The following is a 14,528-nucleotide window of genomic DNA, read 5'->3' on the forward strand; positions in this document are numbered from 1 at the left end:
CAGTACTACCCCTGTAGAATTCTAACTACAGCGTGGCTAAGTTTGAGTCCAGTCTGGGCTCCATGAGACTGTCTCAAAAAAGAAAGCAAAAGAAAACTAACTTCATATTATTATTAGCAGACACTATCTTTTCTTTCTGCGTCCCTTGGAGTCAGAAACGAATGAGGAAACATTCCTTAAACTATATAAATGTCTGAAAGATTAATTAGTGCCAGGCGTTGGTGGCCTACACCTTTAATCCCAGCACCGGGTAGGCAGAGGCAGGTGGATCTCTGTGAGTTCCAGGCCAGCCTGGTCTACAGAGCGAGTTCCAGGACAGCCTCCAAAACAATATAGAGAAACTCTGTCTCGAAAAACCAAACCAACCAACCAACCAACCAACCAACCAAACAAACAAACAAAAAACAACAAAAAAAAAAGGAAAGAAAAGAAAAGAAAAAAAAAACAGAAAGGAAGGTCAACTAGCCCTGTGTTTTGCCATCCAGGGTCACTGGGCTGTCCTTGGGTTTCTGTCTGTTCCAGTGGGCACTATAAGATTTTTCCTTATGGAGTCACCCAGTGGCTCATGGGAGATTCCATGATGTCGGAATCCAAATCCACTCTCCAGCAGGGTGAATAACTGAACGGAAGGCCGTCTTTACCGGGATGTTTTCAACAATAGCATTTGCAGTATTCTGCGACAATTTCATGCGTCTACTCTCCAGCGCTACAAGTGTTAGTAACTGAGATACCTAAAGATGGCGCTGTGGTCCAAGAGAAAGAAAAGGCACTCGGTCGGTGCCTGGGCCAGCCTTCCTGATGATCTGGAAGTCTCAAAATGCATTCCCCTCCACCCCACCCCCACGCCGATTTGCTTAAAAATGTCAGAATAAGCATATGCTTAGAAGAATCATTTTCTTCTCCGACCCCCCACCCCCAGTTCCAGTTCCTGCCCCCAACCTGGTAAAAAATTGCAAGGGGAAAGGATCTAGCCAGGATGGGTGGATGGTGACATACACGCGCCCTTTGAAGCTGTCACTGTCATACGTGACAGCCTGGCATTAAGGACAAAGCTGGGCGCAAGGGAATGGAGGAAACCAGATGAAGCAAAGTGAGAAGCTAACACACATAATTGACACCAGAAGTCAACTGCCGAGCTTTTTGGAACGAGGTGAGTGTGTTTCCATGTGATGAGCATATTTTTGTTTCTTTCTCCGGCCGTTAATTGAAAGTCAAAATGCTTTGATTCTGGGATTGCCCCAGATCAAAGTCTTCCATGAACAGAATCTCATCTAGTCTTTGCAGCAGTTTTTCATGGTCACGATTTTCTTTCATTCTCAAATTTCACCAACTGTGTTAGAACCAGAGATGCTCCCTTAGGAGAAGAAAAAGAAAGCAAGGGTGGTGGTGGTAGGGGCTCACTGATCCCCAGCACCGCAAAAGCAAGCAAAACAGGGAGATAAAGAGGTCAGAGGGCAAAATAGTTAAGGCAGAGGGCGATGACCAGATCTGAGATGGCAATGGCTGTCTACCAGCTGGTGCATCATCCCTCTCGATTTCAAGGAAGATGTTTGCTAATGAGACTTTCTCCTTTGTCAGTGGTCAGCCTCTCGCCCAGGAACAATGGGTGCGCTTAGCAAAACAGACAGGGAAATGAAGACTCTGGCAAATACACTCAATACTGAGTCCCTGTGGCTTAGTGCTTGAAGGTCCTTTGTCTTTGATTGCTTCAGACCGTTTCCCTCAAGCACTGGGATCCAAAATAGTACAGCAAATATTAATATCTCGAAGGAAGGCCCGAGCAGTGCATTTGTATGGTCGGTGAATTAAAAGAAGGAGCAAGAGAGGGGAGGGAGGGAGGGGAGGAGGGAAGGAAGGAAGGGAGGGAAACCCTCCCCATGTAACCCCCCTCCATTGAACTTACTGTGCATCAGATGATGACCTTGAACCTTTGACGTCTGGTCCCCATATCTTGTCATCTGATTATTGGGATTACAGGCTTGGATCACCATGTTTTTGTTGTTGTTGTTGTTTGTTTGTTTTTGGGACAGGGTCTTACTTGGCTCTAACTTGTTATATAGGCCAGGCTGGCTTCAAACTCACAGAGATCCACCTGCCTCTACCTCCAGAGCATTAAGGATGGGACGGAAAGCTTGTGCCACCACACCCTGCCCACCGTGGTTGGTTTGTACATTGTACTGAGGAGTGAACCTAGGGTTTTACAAATGCCAGGCAAGCACTCTACCAACTGAGCTATAGCTGTAGCCAAGTTCAGCTCAAACTGGCCTTGGATTTATGATCCCTCTGTCCCTACTCCCTTAGGCACGCCCCACCATAATGCTAGCCTTTTATTTTGTTTTTGAGACAGTCACACTATGTTGACTATGCAAGCTTTGAACTCACAACCTTTCTGTCTCAGCTTTCCCCGTGCTAGGAACACAGGCAGGCTGATCACCACAACAGGGACATTTGGGGATGCTCCTTTAAACATATCAAGTGGGTCCAGACATGTGAGCTCTTCTGGTCCTGTTCAACCCGCTTCCAGTGCCCTTCCCAGAAACACATTCCTTCCTTCCCTGTGGCAAGCCCAGTTCCTCTTTCTGCCCTGTGCCAGTAAGGAGCATCTGGTTGCCATTGGCTTGGTGAATCATTAGCTTGCTGAACCGGAAGCATCATCTCTGAATGATTACATGGTCGTCCTGTCCCTGGCAAAGCAACCTGTTTCCTCCTCTTTCATCAGAAACTGTGTCCTTTGGGCTTTTAATGTGACTTTGACAGGGTTGAAGGCTGCCTGAGGCCTTCCAGGCCCTCTTACATGGCATAACCTTAAGCGGCTCTGCATGTCTGTGAGGTCCCTCCTACCCACGCCCCAGACATGGTTTCTCTGTGTAGCCTTGGATGTCCTGGAACTCAGTCTGTAGATCAGGCTGGCCTTGAACTCACATATCCGCTTGCCTCTACCTCCGGAGTGCTGGGATTAAAGGTGTGCACTACCACTGCCCGGTAAGGATCTGTGAGCTTTGACAGCAGTGGACAGAGCCTCTGTGTTTCCCTCTGGCTCCTGGGCTCTCGGGTTACCCATCAGCTAGTCGTTTTGTGACAACCTCCTACAGTGGGAGTTCTTACTGAAGGACTTCTGGGATCCAAGTTCTCTCACTCAGCCCTCAAAAACTCCTCATTCTCCTCCTCTCCTAGAGGGACAGGGGTTTTGGGGGTTTATTTGGGTGCTCAGGGAAAAATATCTTGGAAAAAGGAAACAGTTGGGGCACTCCTTGGCAATCTTTCGAACTGTTTGCAGTGCAGAGATTTGGGAGTGTAAACAATTACAGCAGTCACGGCTTTCCAAGAGAAGACTAGGGTTCAGATGAGTCTGGTGTCCTCCCTCTATAGACGACTTTGTGTTCAGTTTCTTTAGCTTGTGACCTTTTGGGACCGTTTTAAAGCCATATTTCATTTAGAAAAGTCATCAGCATAGAGCGCATGGATGCTCGTCACCTGTTTCCTCATCGGGCAAAACAACACTGAGTCCTTGTGTTTATTTAGTGAGGTCCTTTTTTTTATTTGCTTGTTTCCCTCCACCTCTCTCTCTCTCTCTCTCTCTCTCTCTCTCTCTCTCTACACACACACACACACACACACACACACACACACACACACACACACACACACACACGCCCTGCCTTATTTTGGGGTAGAAATATTGGAAAATAATTAGTCATCATACTTTTACTTCTAGGTGTATCAGCCAGCACCCCCTGGGGATGAGCTGTCTCTAGCATAAACATATGGACATGACTCTTAATGAACTGAATATTAGTTCCATAACATCAGCTAGTGTACAATCCATATGCAAATACCCACACGTTTCCTCAAACGATTTTGTAGAGCTAGCCCATTTTCTATTCCAAAATCTATTTTTCCATTATTTGCCCGGGTATCGTCAGTCCCCAGAGTCTTTTTCAGCCATCCTAGCAACTTTCTATCATCTTTCAAGACTTTGACTTTTTTTTCTTTTAAGGATTCAGGCCAATTGGTCTTGTAGAGTGTCCCATAGTCTGAAATGGTCTGATTGCTTCCTTATGGTTAGATTACAGTGGAAAGAGCCATGCCAAGAAATCTGCACTGGTATTCTTGCTTGGTTCTTACTACATCACATCGGGAGGTCCAAGCGTTCATGCCGAGTTTGATTCCTTTCCTAAGACAATGATCACCAAATACCTCTAAGGCAAGACGCACTTTCTCTGTGTACATGGTAAATAATACATGAGTGGTTTTTGGGATCTGTAGGAATAGCTTGTCCTCCAGTAGGCTTTCATCTGGTGCTCTTGTCTGTAGTTGATCTTTGTGTGAATAATACAGGAGGCTACAAATAGTAATTTTCTAATTTCACCCTTCCTCCAGTTTATTAGCTGATATTGTTGAATATTCCTTTCCCCTCCAATTAATGAGAGGGGTTAGCAGCTGAATTACTTACCCTTCTTGCAGCTGTGATCAAGATATGAATTAATTAAGGGAAGAGGAATTTATTTGGGCTCAGCGTTCGAAGCCATGGACATTTGTGGCAAGGACGACACAGCAGCATAGCTTTCTTCCATGGCAGCAGAAGCTTGTGTCTGCCTCTTCACATGCAGGTGGATCATGACATGCTGTTAATCCCAGAAGCCAGGAGGTTGGATCTCTGTGAAGTTGAGACTAGCCTGGTCTATCAGTTAAGTTTCATACCAGCTAGGGCTACAGAGTGAGACCTTGTTTCAAAACAAAGCAAAATAGAACACATCAAATGTGTGCCTGCACTCACACACACATGTCTCTCTCTCTCTCTCTCTCTCTCTCTCTCTCTCTCTCTCTCTCTCTGTCTCTCTCTCTCCCTCTCTCCCTCTCTCTCTCTCTCTCTCTCTCTCTCTCTCTCTCTCTCTCACACACACACACCTGCACTCAAACACACAAACTGTCAAGTAATTATACATTGCTCAACATGAAAATCAGCTTTTCTCTGCCTCACTGCCCCACAGCCAAGATTTTCAGTCTTTAGATAAAAGCATTTTCACCTAACTGCTTTAGTTATTTTTCCTGGTCTCTATTTCCATATTCTCCATCTGTACATCTGCACATTCTTATACTAATTTAAACGTCATGTTTTTAATATTCTCTCATGACTTCTTCACTCGGAAGATGCTTTGCTGAAACTGCGTCTTCTCTTCAGTCTTTCTTCTCCCGCTCTGCCCTCTTTCTGACCACTGTAAATCTGTCTTGGTGAAATTGATATTCATATGTACAGATGAGCTGTGTACAACTTTCTGTTTTGCTTAGAGATAATAGACATTCTCTTTTCCCATTTGCTTAGTGGTCTTTGCATCATTAATCTACCCTCATCATCTCAGCCAGCAGAATAAACCTTTTAGGATTTCAAACACATCTCTCAAGCCTTTCTGTTTTTCTTTTTGAAAGGTCTCTTCTGGAGTCTTTCTCCTGTGTGTGTTGGTGGCTCCCAAGGCCCGCTGTAAAGCTACAGCCCTGGGATATCCTCTGGCTGTCACTCCGGAATTTTCTCTCCTGGTTCATCTCATTCCCTGGATCCCACAGCATTGTCGTCAAAGCCATTTTCCTTCTCCTCCTCTTCCATCCCCCTCTGTTCCTCCTCCTCCTCCTCCCCCTCCTCCCCCTCCCCCTCCTCCTCCTCCTCCTCCCTCCTCCTCCTCCTCCTCCTCCTCGTCCTCCTCCCTTTTCTTTTGATCCTGGGTCTCACGTAGCCAAGGATGCCACGGAACTCCTCCACTCCCCCAGTGCTACAGTTCCAGGCCTGTGCCCTCATGCTCAGCCCCACATCATCCTTCTTGGTTAGTTCAGTCTTCTAGCTCATTTCGTATTCCAGTGGATTCCTAAGAAGTGATGGTGAGAGGATAAATATTAAAAAAAAACTTCGTGTATAAAATTATGTTAAATAAGTCAGGTATGGGGGCTGGAGAGATGGCTCAGTCATTAAGAGGACTGATTGCTCTTCAAGAGGACCCAGGTTCAATTCCCAGCACCCACATGGCAGTTAACAATTCTAAGATTTGACACCCTAACACAGACATACATGCAGGAAAAACAAGAGTGCAGACAAAATAAAAATAAATAAATTATATAAAAAAATCAGGCATAGTGAAGGACACCTGTGAGCTCAGCTGAAGCAGGAGGTTTGTAAGTTTAAGGCCAGCCTGGGCTGCACAGAATCACATTTTGAAATAATGATTCTAGTTTTTGTTTACTTCTGGGGTTTTATGAAGGTATCTGTTGGCTTTCTACACACTTTTGGGGGTCTTACTTTTGAGTTTGATGTTTTAAAAGTTCATAGTGATTTGTCGGTGTGAATTTAAATAGATGGCTTAGTCCTCTAGTAGGTTCTTCTGGACTATAAATCAGTGTGCTTCAGTTCTGCAGAATTTCCTTGAATTGTTTCTTTTGAAAAAGTTTTCTCTCTGTGTGTGTATTTATATGTCATTTGTATGCAGGGGCCACAGAGGTCAGAAAAAGGCATGAGATGCTCTGGAGCTGGAGTTGCAGGCAGTGCTGGGAAGATAATTGGAGACTCCTGGAAGATCAGGAAGAGCTTTTAACTGCTGAACCATCTCTCCAGCCCCTTGAGTTTTTTCTTTTACATCTCTTCCTCAGTGTTTTCTTTTCCTCGTATACTCTTTTTCCTATTGTGAGGATATTGAGCCACTCATGCTAATTTAAACTTTCCATCTTCCCTACTTGACCCCATGTCTTCAGTTTGCAACAGGCCAGTTTCCTCAATCTCCCTTCCAACCCTGTTATTGTGGTTTTTGGTTTTTAAATTATAAGAACATTAGTCTTTGCTTCTTTCACACCTGAAATCCCATCATTTGGGAGATGGAGGCAGAATGTTTCATGAATGAATTATTCTCTTAGTGTCTTTGTACACTTTATTATTATTATTATTATTTTATGGAAAATGTTCTCTTTATGTGTTGTCCTTTCCTTGATAACTCCTTTATTCACTGAGTTTGAACCTATTTTTATTTATTTATTCATATATCTGTTTTTTCCCTTAATTTCCAGACAGGGTCTAACTATGTGGCCTCCATTGGCCAGGAACTTTGCTGGATGGACCAGGCTCAGGCTGGTCTTGATCTCGGAGAGATCTGCCTCTGGTCAACCTGCCTCTGCCTCCTGAGTGCTGGGATTAAAGTCTTGTGTCACCCATTCTCCCCTCTTTTTCTGAACCTGGTTTCTGGAAGGATCTCTCTTTATAGCCTCTCTTGCATCTGTCTCAGAAGTTAATCTTGCCTTTGCATCAGGCCCTGTGTTTAAGACCACAGTTTCTGAGCTTATCTTTACCGATGACAATGTTATCAAGGGGACACCCAGAAGGTATCGCGTAAGAATGAGGTGACTATAGTTATAATCTGTTGCAAAAGGCTTGATGTTTGACCTTTTGACAGATGTTCTTTTTGCTCCTGGCAGCTGTCAATTACGGCCACCTGAGTGTGGCTGCGGGGGTGCTCTAAGGTGTCATTATCAATGTTCCTTATAATGACAGCTTTGCATGCAGAGCAGTGTCTGGCCAGTGCCGCTTCCTCAGGTTTCATTAGTGTGCCCATCCTGACAAGCAGCCACTAGAACCTACAGGAAGCCCTGTAGTGAGGGACAGAGACGCCCGGAATATGAAGAGAAGCCCTGTGATGGGAGAGGCTTTGCAAGTCGCAGTAGACATTTTTTTTTCCTTAAATGACAGGGTCTCATGGAGTCCAGGATGGCCTTGAGCGAAGTAGTAGTGTGGCCAAGGATGACCTCGAATTTATGATCCTTCTGCCTCCGTTTCCCAAATGCTGGGTTTACAGGTATGAGCCGTCACAGTTGACAGTAGATACTTTCTATCCCGTTGTTTTCTGCTGGGATGTCTGGATTATTAAGAAGGGAAGACACTCAACAAATACTATCTCCCCCTTTTTCTCTGCTTCTGAACTCAACCAAGACAAACAAATGGGGATTAAAATAGGAGCCTTGTTTTATGATGATGCTGACCAGAAAATGAGGTTTCAGATGCTTCTCTTGTGTGATGGCTAATTTTATGTCAACAGGACACAGGCCAGAGTCATCTGAGAAGAGGGAAGACACTCTTCTGAGAAAGTAAGATCAGGCTGCAGGCAAGCCTGGAAGGCATTTTCTTTCCTTCCTTCCTTCCTTCCTTCCTTCCTTCCTTCCTTCCTTCCTTCCTTCTTCCCTTCCTCCCTCCCTCCCTCCCTTCCTCCCTTCCTCCCTCTCTCCTTCCTTCCTTTTTTTTTCAAGACAGGTTTTCTCTGTGTAACAGCCCTGGCTCTCCTGGAACTCACTCTGTCGACCAGGCTGGCCTTGAACTCACATAGATCTGCCTGCCTCTGCCTCCCTAGTGCTGGGATTAAAAGTGTGTGCCATCACCCCTCTGAGTAAGGCATTTTCTTAATTAGTGATTGATGGGGGAGGGCCCATTCCATTGTGGGTGGTGCCATCCCTGTGTTGGTGGTTCTGGGTTCTATAAGAAAGCAGGCTCAGCAAGCCACGGGAGCAGCACCCTCCATGGCATCTGCATCAGCTCCTGCTTCTGGGTTCCAGCCCTGCCTGAGTTCCGGTTCTGACTGCCTTCAGTGATAAACTGTGGATGTGGAAGTGCCATGGTGTTTCATCACAGCAACAATAACCCCGACTAAGACTTGTCAGTTCACACCCTGATAATTAACACAGATGAAAACTCTGGGCTCTGCTGTGCAGACAAATCATGGTGTAAATGTTAACCTCACTATAAGGTGCATAGCAAACCTTAATGAACTTTCTTGGTAAAATGTCTTTTCCCAGAATGATGTTGGAACCTCCATACTCAGTTCCACGGTCCTGGGAGTTGGTGGCAGATAAGACGTGATTAGGTCTTGTGAGCTCTATGGCCATGAATGGACACTAAGATCTTTTTAAAAAAGAAATTACGTTTTATTTTATGTGCTGGCACATATGTCTGTGTGAGGGTGTCAGATCTTAGAGTTACAGACAGTTGTTAGCTGTCACGTGGGTACCGGAAATTAAACACAAGTCCTCTGGAAGAGCAGCTAGTGTTCCAAACCACCTAGCCATCTCTCCAGCTCTTTGTTTGTTTGTTTGTTTTTGAGACAGAGTTTCTCTGTGTAGCTCTGGTAGTCATGGAACTCAAACTAGGAGATCCACCTGCTGCTGCCTCCGGAATGCTGGAATTAAAGGCGTGGGCCACCACTGCCCGTCTTGCCCTCCCAGCCCATCCATTCTCCACTTCTTAAACTTTAAAATGAACTAATCTTCCCCTAGCCAGACTGGGATGCTGGCTCAAAGTGCACTGTAGCTAAAGGTGGAAGGACTGTCTTTCTTTGTTCGTTCTTCCGGGCTACAAGCGTCAGGCTTCACGTTTTACTGTGATATTCAAGATCTGGTTCCAGTTCCTGAGCCCAAACAGAGATATTGGGTTTGGTAGCTCAACAAATACATTCACCCAGCTTTTGAAACAAGTAAGAAACAAGAAAGATGAGCAAGTGCAGACTGAAATGTCAGCAAATGCTAATTAAGCCTAAGGGTGAATGTGCCTTCGGACCAGCAACTTCACTGATAGCTGCCTTTAAACAAATTAGCCACAGCTCGGTGTGCTGACAAACAGACCAGACAGTGTGCTCAGTGTGTCGGCCATTGCATCTGAAAGAGACACATAGAGGTGTGGTGGTAGTGGTCCACGCCTCTGATCCCAGCATTTGGGAGGCAGAGGCAGGGGGATCACTGTGAGTTCGAGGCCAGCTTGGTCTACAGAGAGAGTTCCAGGACAGGCTCCAAAGCCACAGAGAAACCCTGTTTCAAAAAACAAAACAAAAAAAGCTGAGCATGCTCATTTCCTTCTCAGACTTGGGGCTGGTAAATCACTGCTCTCGTATTTCTGCTTGTGAGCCTAGTCTTTAAGGGCTAAGCCATCTCTCCATCCCACATCACTGCTTTTCCTGCATGGAGCAGAAGGACCAGGAGTCTCCTCCGCAGCTTCCCGTTGGGAGCTGTGGAAACACCCTATGTGTGGGACGCATCAGAGGGTGAGGAGGAAGATGTCTCCTCCCGACACTGCTCCTGGATTTCCTCAGTGGAAATCACAAGTGAAAACTGAACAATGTGTTGCTCGGATAGAGGGCCTGTAGAGAGTGCTGGCGAGTTATTCTAGTACTAAGAGGCACCAAAGGGCTGTGCTGGGGAATCAAGGCTACAAGTCACCTGTCTTAAAATGAAGCAGGGAGTCACGGTGGGATTTCGTTACCTAGATCTTCTATTTTTGTTCTGTTTTGAGGCAGGGTTTTATGTAGCCTCAGCTGGCTTTTAGCACGTTATGTAGCCAAGGATGACCTTCAACTCTTCATCTTTCTGCTTCTGCTTCCCAAATTCTTGGATTACAGGTGTACATTTTTCTATTTCAAGTGGATACTTACCAATAATCACACGTCTCCGCCTTGCCCCTGCATTCTTATATCCTCATAGGGAAAGCAAATAGAACACACAAGTGTGTTCCAGTCATTTAGGATGTAACATGTGTTTCAAAATAAATGCTTGTGGAGTGCACAGACGTAGCAGTGAAAGTAGGTAATTTGCAAATTGTGTTCTGTGGTGACTCAGGTATTCCCTCTGTTAATTTAAGATGAAGGACACAGGAGAGAAGGGAGAGAACCACTGATATCACTGGGGAAAATGGAACTCATTAGATTTTGTTTCCATTCGTGCACCGCAGAAAGGTAAAAATATTGAAAACCCTGCCTCCCCCCCAAGAGAGATAGAGATAGAGATAGAGAGAGAGAGAGAGAGAGAGAGAGAGAGAGAGAGAGAGAGAGAGAGAGAGAGAGAGAGAGAGAGAGACTCTGCACAGGGTTACTGACTGCTAATACACCTTATAGTTGGGAGAGATTTTCTATGCTCTCTTTTCACTTCCTGTTTCTTATCTTGTGTTCTTAAATTGAGGCCATTCCTTGGCCAGAACAGCGTCACTCTGCGTGCTCTGCCTTCTGCCTTTTATGAAAACTTTGTCTGATTCTTCTCAGTTAATCAAAACCAGGAGAGAAAATTCCATGAGAGGACAGAAGTTTTTCTTTTTTTTTTCCTGTAAGGATCAGTCACTCTGTGTGTGTGTGTGTGTGTGTGTGTGTGTGTGTGTGTGTGTGTGTGTGTATGTGTGTGTGTGCGTGTGTGTGCATATACAGGTTCACACATGTAGGGGCCTGTGTGGCTGTGTGACGTTGCAGGTGGCACTCGTGTTAAGACCCATAGCAGCACATCCACATGGGCCAGTGGTGTGCAGCATGAAGGACTTTTAAGAAAGCATCGATGTAGTTATCATCTGAGACTCTTGAGGAAGTGACCGCTTGTCCCCTCTGGGACTCTGATGGAGTTATCATCTGAGACTCTTGAGGAAGTGACCGTTTCTTGTCCCCTCTGGGACTATGGTGGGGGGGTTCTTGGGATGGGGAGTTTTGTCAACCTAACCCAATGTAGAATCATGTGGAGAGAAGTCTCAATGAGGAATTCTCTGGATTGGGTTGGCCTAGTGGGCACTCCTGTGAGGGATTTTCTTAGCTGGGTTGTCTGAGGTGCGAAGACTGGCCTTGAATGTGGATGTCACCATGTCAAGGATTGGGCTGACCGTTCCATGTACAGGTTGATTGAATGCTCTCTGCTTGCTCTTGACTGTGGATGTACAACCATCAGTTCTCTCAAGCTCCTAATGCTGTCACTTCCCTGCTATGATGAACCATACCGGAATTATGACCTGGAATGGACCCTTAATCCTCTAAATTGCTTTTGTCAGGGTATTTTATCATCGTAACCAGAAATGAAATGATGACAATATACACGATGGGACCTTTGGTGACGTGAATAAAGTTAACAGACACTAGGCCCACTCAATGGATTTAGCACTGAACTTTTGTTTTTCACCAAACATGTACTTAAGATTTCCATTTTGGGTCCCAAAAAAGGAAATTATTTGACCATGATCCTTTTCTACTAAGTTGAAATCCACCATGCTGAGATAAGGACTTAAACTGTTCTTGTCATAGTGATGGACACATGTCAGTGAGGTCAGCCTGACTGGTCTGCTGGGCAGTGTCCTGACCTGTGACCATCAAAGCCATTGAACACACAGCACACAGTAGCATTCTTTTTTTTTTTTTCGAGACAGGGTTTCTCTGTATTGTTTTGGAGACTGTCCTGGAACTAGCTCTTGTAGACCAGGCTGGCCTCGAACTCACAGAGATCCGCCTGCCTCTGCCTCCCAAGTGCTGGGATTAAAGGCGTGTGCCACCAACGCCCGGCTAGTAGCATTCTTTTTGACAGTTATAGGAGTCCCACTCTTATCCATTATTCTCCTGTATGTGGTTACTTGTGGTCCGCAGATATTATACTGCAATGAGGAATTGGGCTATTATGAGGGAGGCATCCTATACACATAACCTTTATTACTATAATTTTGTCATATTTCATCATTAATGGTTGTATTAATTTTCTTGTTGCTGAGACAGAAGCCACTTAAGGGAGGAGAGCTTTCTTTTGGTTGACAGTCCCAGAGATCACCACCCATAATTCCAGGGAGGGAATGGTGGCAGGATCAGTTTGGTCTGTGGTGGTGAGAGTTTGCAGTGCCTTTTGTTCGTTGTCTTGGTAGATGAGGAAGCAGAGAGCTCTGGTTGGAACAGAAAAAGATAGCAACTCAAAGTCTTCTCACGATGGCCCATTTCTGCTATCTAGGCCACAGACCTGAAGAACCAACATGATCTCCAAAAAGTGCCCCAGCTGGGGGCCAGGCTTTAGTCACCTGAGCCTCTGGAGGCCCAGTGCATATTCCAGCCACACAGTTAGTCATGATAATTTATTGAACAAGTCCAACTGTGGGTTTCTGTATTTGTTCTCAAAACTGCAGAAGGAAGCGTCTCTGGTGATGACTGAGCAAGTCATGGATCTGTGAATATCTATTCTGTCTCTCTTTCCTGGGTACATTCATTCCTTGTCCCTATTCCCTTACTCTATACCTAGCTTCTGTGGTTATACAGATAGTATACAGATAGATTGTAGCATAGTTGTCAGAGAGCTAATGCCCACAAATAAGTAAATACATACCATATGTTTTTTCCTAGCTCCATCCATTCACCTGCAGATTTCATTCTTTTTTTTTTTCAAGACAGGGTTTCTCTGTGGCTTTGGAGGCTGTCCTGGAACTAGCTCTTGTAGACCAGGCTGGTCTCGAACTCACAGTGATTCACCTGCCTCTGCCTCCCAAGGGCTGGGATTAAAGGCATGTGCCACCACCTCCCAGCTGATTTCATTCTTTTAGTGGCTGAATAATATTTCATTCTATAAATATATTGTGTTTTCTTTATCCATTCATCCATTGACAGAAATCTAGGCTGATTCAGATTTCTGGCTAGTATGAATAGAGCAGTAGTGAACATGGTTGAATGAACATGTTTGAACAAGTTCATCTGTAGTAGGAAGAAGCATCCTTTGTGTGTATGTCCAAGAGTGGTATAGTTGGATATTGAAGTAAATCTATTTCCAGATTCCTGAGGAACTGCCACCCTGATTTCTATAGTGGCTGTACAAGTTTGCATTCCTACTAGCAATGAGGAGTGTTCCCCTTACTCCAAAACCTGATTTTGTTGTCATTGTTTTATCAATCAATGACAATTGAATTATAGTTTGTTTTTATCAATCTTGGCCTTTCTTCCTAGTGTAAGATGAAATTTCAGAGTAGTTTTGATTTGCATTTCCCTGATGATTAAGAGTGTTGAACATTTCTTTAACTGCTTCTCAACCATTTGTGTTTCTTCTCAAGAATTCTGTTCAGTTCTGTATCCTGTTTTTAAATTGGGTTATCTGTCTCCAAGGGCTGAGATTAAAAATGTCTGCCAACACCTTCCAACTGTGCATTATATACTAGATAATAACTCTCTACAGGTGGTGGTAGCACACACCTTTCATCTCAGTGCTCAGGAGGCAGAGGCAGAGGCAGGAGGATCTCTGTGAGTTTGAGGCCAGCCTGGTCTACAGAGTGAATTCCAGGACAGCCAAGGCTACACAGAGAAACCCTATTTCAAAAAACAAAACAAAACAAAAAGATAATAGCCCTCTCTCAGATGTGTAGTTGGTGAAAGTCTTCCCCATTCTGTATCCTGACACTTTGTGTGATGGTGTCCTTTGCCATACAGAAGCTTTTCAGTTTCATACGTTCCATTTATTAATTGTTGATCTTAGTGTCTGTGCTAATGGTGTCTTTTTCAGAAATTCTTTTCCTATGCTATTCCCCAATTTCTCTTCTCTCAGATTCAGTGAATCTGACCTAATGTTGAGGTCTTTGATTCATTTGAAATTGAGTTTTGTGCAGGGTGATAAGTATATATCTACTTGAATTCTTCTATATGCAGCCATCCAGTTTGACCTGTCCCATTTTTTTGGATGTTTTTCAAGACAGGGTTTCTCTGTGTAATAATTTTGACTGTTCTGGAACTCATTCTGTAGACCAGGATGGCCTG

This window comes from Mesocricetus auratus, unplaced genomic scaffold, assembly GCF_017639785.1.
Source record: "Mesocricetus auratus isolate SY011 unplaced genomic scaffold, BCM_Maur_2.0 Super-Scaffold_6730, whole genome shotgun sequence".
Lineage (NCBI taxonomy): Eukaryota > Metazoa > Chordata > Mammalia > Rodentia > Cricetidae > Mesocricetus > Mesocricetus auratus.